Raw genomic sequence first — 6000 nt, forward strand, 5'->3', positions numbered from 1 at the left:
AATGTCCATATTGAAACCAGATGGTGGAGTAGAGAAGTCATCATTTGAATGACAAAGGAGAAATCGCATACATTCCACAATAACATTATACCAATGTTTCCCACTTTAAGTCCAATAAAAGGGTCCTTCTCTTTCAATGCAATAATAATTATAAAAGTTATGAAAACTATTAGGTAAAATTTACATGTGCAATGTCCAATCCACGTGTATTTCCCAACTTCGAAGAAAGTATCTGATTATCCTCTCTTCAAAAGTTTAAAGTTCTATACTTAACTTTTATCCTTATTGGTATTTCCTATATGAAAACAATTTAAGTTCTAACAACGTAAGCTTAACTGTGGAACTATAACTATTTGGTTGTCAACCCCAAGGAGACATGAGAAAAAATAAAATTAGTTACTGGGGTAAATAAGAAGTGCTTGTTAGCAGCTTCCAAAAAATAAAAAATTGACATGACAGTTTGCTGCCTGAACAATCACACAAAACTCTCTTTAGTGTTGGAGCACCATCTTCTGCCTTCTGGCTCAGTATATTTGACAGACATATATTTGAAGCAGAAACTATTTAGGACTTGCGGAGTTCAGCAGTAGACTTGTCCTACATTTAAGCTTGCCCATTTTTGGCAGAATTCTGTCTGTCATGAAACGAGGGCATTTTCTTTTGGCCCGGGTGGCTCGTTTGCCACATTTGAAGCCATCTCCATATGGAGGTTCTTGATGCTCATCATCTTCTTTGAGATAGGTTGGGTGCTGCTAGGAGATGACCTGTCCAATTTCAAAAAATCTTCAAAATAATAAAGACATTTTTAAAATGCCATATTTTGTGGGTCTCTGAGGTTTTTGAAAACTTCCCTTGAAAGGGTTAGGCTAACTTTGTAACCTATATGTCTTCTAAAGCCTATAGTTTTGAGTTTTAGGTCCAGGTTAAGCTAAAGCCTCTTAGTACCTTTCCAGAGAATGGAGGAATGTGACCCTATCTGTGAGGACAGATATAAAAAAAAGGGCAAGCAAGCAATGACCTTCACTCAGCAAAAGAAGGACCAGACCCTTGTCTTTGAGATAGTGTTTCTTAGCAACAAACCTAGACTTCTTCTGAGTAGCTTTTGACCTCCAGCCAAAAGTCTGCAGCCCCTAATCTTCAAGAATGAGCTAACCACCCCCACCTTCAATTGCAGCTACATCCACACTTGGCAGGACTGGCCAAGCTTGAGCACCTAAGACTAACCAATTATCTTACTTTATAGCTTCCTCATCCAATCCTAAATTGCCAAGACTGCAGCTTCAAATCTCCTGCAATTTTTCTTTAAAAAACCTAAAGGCCTTTGTCTCCCGGTGCCACTCTTTGCTGACCAGCACGGGTGACCCCATTGTGCAATGGTTAATAAACCTCTTGCTTTTGCAACGAGCCTTGGTCTGGTGGAGTTTCTGGGAAGGGCACGATCTTGAACTCCTGAGCTGTGAGATCCCAGGTCTTACACCCTATCTTTATATAATCATATCTATCTGTTAACCCTAGGATATACATTCCTGTGATAAATTAGACTAGTGTCTGATATGACTATGAGTTAAGTAACTAACAATTAACTTGCATTACCTAATATCCTAACCTTATTTTCCTCTGAGTAAGATCATTAACAACTTATAACCACTCCCAATGACAGTAAACATTCATAGTCCCAGAAAACAACCCAAAAAATTTAAAGGAACCTACTTTAAAGGAAATTGGATGTCATTCTCATGAATTTTTTCTAGTTGATTTTTTGGACAAACAGAAATCCTGTTAGGTGGCCTAAAGAAAATTGGGGGAAAAAAATGGTTAATTAAGCAAGCATTAATATTTGTGTTTCAGTCTTTGAATGTTGAGAAATTTCAGGCTTCACAGAAGTTCTGTTTGAAGAGTCTAAAATGCTAACCAATTGTGATTAGTAGCTTTCTTCAAAGCTCTCTTGGGAGCAGGCTTTGATGACAAACAGCAATTGAAGCAGTTGAGGCAGGAACAAGCAGAATGCTGGAACATGCAAGAGGCTGGAAATGATGTGCTGATGTCTCAGCATGCTGGAAGAATGAATTCTGTCAGGTTTGATCCAGTGTCTCCAGGTCTGGTCCTTTTGTTCTGCAAACATAGAATTTCTCACAAGCATTATACAGTCCTACAATTATAAATGTATGAGATGTACAGGATGAAACGAAACTGTAAACTAATTTTATCTTTGCCTTTTAAAAAAAATGGCATAATAAATTTTGAAGAATGTGTAGCCAAAGATTTATTGGCTGTGAATTGTTGAAGCTCTGGCTGGAGACATTTTTTTTTATGTCTTAGTCAGTTTCAGAGTTGTTCCCATGTGAAGGGATCAGCCCTTTATGTTACCTGTTCTGTTTAGTCTTCTTGATTTCTCTCTTCATTTGGGTGGCCAAGAGCTTCTGGTGGACTTCCTCAGTCATATCTGATTTTTATCAGTTTTGCTGGAACCCATAATTTCTCTTCTCCTGTTTGCACATACACAAAACCTCTTCCCCAGAGTAACACATTCCCTGCTCTCCATTGTGAAGTTAGGGTATCTTTGAAATACATAGGCTGAAATTATTCAGCAGTTTTTTTTCTATAACCCAGTGTCTCTCTGCAACCATGGTTTGCTGTTCATTAACATTTAAAAAATTTAAGGTCAAAAAAGCATTATGTAATCTGTCTCTGGGAGGGTTTTGATACCCATCTCTTTTGTTAAGTATGTCTCTTAAAGTACGATTGGATATTTTAATGACTGCTTGGCCAGTAGGATTGTGTGGTGTACCTGTAATATGTTTTATATTATAATATGAAAAGAATTCTTCCATTTTATTAGAGACATATGCTGTAGCATTCTCAGTCTTAATTTGTTTAGGTATACCCATAACTGCCATCATTTCTAATAAATGTGTAATAACTGAATCAGGTTTTTAAGAATGTAAGGCTGTTGCCCATCAAAACCCTGGATATGTGTCTATAGTATGGTGCACATATTTCAGTTTACCAAACTCTGTAAAATAAAATATGTCATTTGCCAAAATTCACTCTTGGGTTACCTTTAGGGTCCTCCTTGCAGGTAGTGGAGTTTGGATATATAAAGAACAAGTGGGATATTTTTTTGCAATTTCTTTGGCTTGTTGCCAAGTGATAGAAAACTCCCTTTTTAAACCTTTGCTCTTAACATGGTGTTTTTTTAATGTAATTCTGAAGCCTCTAACACACTTCTTACCAGTAGTTGATCAATTCCATGATTGCCTTGTGCTAGAGGGCCTGGTAGACCCATATGAGATCTGATATATTACATACAATGGATTATTTTTATTTCTGATTACTTGAAGCAATTGAAGAAACAGTGAAGTTAAACCTGAATTATCCAGAATTAGATCAGCAGTTTCTACATGCAGAAAAATTCTGTGCATATTGAGAGTCAGTGAATATAGTAGAGATTCTTGAAAATCTCATAACACCAAGAGAATTGCATATAATTCTGATTTTCAAACTGAATCATTAGGGCTTTCCACCACTTTACTCATATTTTCTGACTTATAACCTGCCTTTTTAAATTTACTGACATCCATATAAAATGTGGCAGCTCCAGAAATTGGACTTTCTTTTATTATATGAGGGAGAATCCAATTGGTTCTTTTTAGAAACTAAAGTCACTTGCTTTTTGGGTATCTGTTGTTGAGTTCTCCTAAAAATGCACAGCAAGCTCTTTGCCAGTATTTGTTGTCTGCCCATAATGATGCAATTGGTAAAGGGCACCATAATTTCAGCTGGATCTATTCCAACTAATTGACAAAGTCTCATTTTTCCTTTTAGGATTAATTCGGAAACCTTTGCTATTTAGGTTTTAAATTTGTTATTTTGGGGGACTGGAGAGATGGCTCAGAGGTTAAGAGCACTGGCTGCTCTTCCAAAGGTCCTGAGTTCAATTCCTAGCAACCACATGGTGACTCAAAAACCATCTATAATAAGGTTTGGTGCCCTCTTCTGGTATGCAGGTGTTATATGTATGCAGAACGCTGTATACATAATAAATAAATTTTAAAAAATTGTTATTTTGTTTGTGTGCCAAAAATATCCATTCTAAGACATAATCCTTCCTCTGTATAAGAATTCCTGTGGGAGAATGAGTGGAAGGCAAGATAACCAAAATATAAGATATCTCTGGATCAATACTCTCTTTATATGCATCTTGTAACTTCCTTTCTACCACAGCCAATTCCTTTTCAGCTTCAGTTGATAGAGTTCTTGGACTACTTAGGTTTGAAATAAGTTACTTAGCTCCTGAGTACTTAAACCAATGGTAGGCCATAGCCAGTTAATATCACTCAGCAAGTTTTGAAAATCATTAAGAGTTTTTAATTGGTTTCTACTAATTTGTACCCTTTGTGGTCAAATTTTCTGTAGACCTGTTTTGTATCCCAGGTAATTAACAGAATCTCCACTTTGTATTTTTTCGGGAGCAATCTGTAATCTCCAAAAAGGCAAAGTCCTATTTACTTCATCAAAATTTTTTCTGATGTTTTCATATCTTAATCAGCCAATAAGATATCATTCATATTGTGGTAAATTATGGATTGAGAAAATTGCTTATGAATTGTCTCCAACAGCTGTTGTATAAAATATTGGCACAAAGTAAGACTGTTCAACATCCCTGTGGTAAAACCCTCCAGTGATATCTCTTTATTGGACAGCTTCTATTCAAAGTGGGTACTGAGAAAGCAAACCTTTCCCTATCCTGTTCATGTAAAGGAATTGTTAAAAAGCAATCCTGTAAATGAAACACTGTAATAGGCCATTCCTTAGGTAACAAGGAAGGCAATGGGATTCCGGATTGTAACACTGACATTGATTGAATAATTTTGTTAATTCCTTTGAGACCTGTTAACAACCTCCATTTACCAGATTTCTTTTTGATGATAAATGCAGGAGAGCCTCCAGCTGTTCTATGACTAGCTGTACTAATGCCAGTAATTTTTCTTTACTCATAGACGATTGTTCAATCCAAAGAGGTTGGTCAGCCAGGTTTTATTACCAGTGGCTTTCCAACATGAAGTTGAAGAGATGGCCTCTGCTGTATTTTGTTTAGGGACAGCCTGGACAGTCTGTAACTGATTTTGATGACATTTAAAAATAAATGTACCTGTTTTGTGGCTTGCCTCTGAAATTGGGGGGGGGGGGCAAATGTTAATCTGGGTTTTCCATTGTTGTAACAAAACTCTTCCGATAATTTTATGGATACCTCAGCCATGTATGGCCTTGATTTTCCTAATTGATATTCTGGTCTTGACATTTAATCCACCTGACACTTTGTTTTACTTTAGATAAAGTTCCAACTCCTTGAAATTGAATATCCACCTCTTGAAGTGGCCAGTCTGGGAGCCAGGATTTAGGAGTGATAATTGTGACATCAGCCCCAGTATTCACAATAACTTCAATTTCAATATTGTTTAAAATTATCTTTAACTTTGGCCTTTGATCATTATAGAGGCTTGCCAAGTATTTGTTTTTGTTCCATTCCTTGTTTTTTGATTTATCTATAGAACTTGCTCTGGATTCACTGTCTAATTTTTTAATGTTTATTCCCAGAGCACTGGTGTTTAATTCTCTTATGGAGGAGTATCCCTTTCCTGTATTGGGGTCCTTGAGAGGACCCCTTGGGCATTTTTTGAGAAAGGATTACCCCATTTATCTGTAACTGCTCTATATTCACTAGGCCAAGGTCAACCCTTGCCACATCTTCTGCATATTCTAGGAAGCATAGGATCCCTTTTTGAATTATTTTTGTTTTCCTTGTAATTCCATTTGTAGCAACCTTGCCCATCACAATTAAGACATTTCCCAAGGTCTTTATCGCTACCTTCTATCAAGGTCATACTGTGTGAATGAGGTCTGATGTCAATCCTATTCCTAATCCCTTCGCCTATTGGTGCAAATCTTGCTCTTAATGGCCTTATTGCCTCTTTGCATTCAGTATTAGCATTTTCAAAA

This window comes from Meriones unguiculatus, chromosome 10, assembly GCF_030254825.1.
Source record: "Meriones unguiculatus strain TT.TT164.6M chromosome 10, Bangor_MerUng_6.1, whole genome shotgun sequence".
Classification (NCBI taxonomy): Eukaryota; Metazoa; Chordata; class Mammalia; order Rodentia; family Muridae; genus Meriones; species Meriones unguiculatus.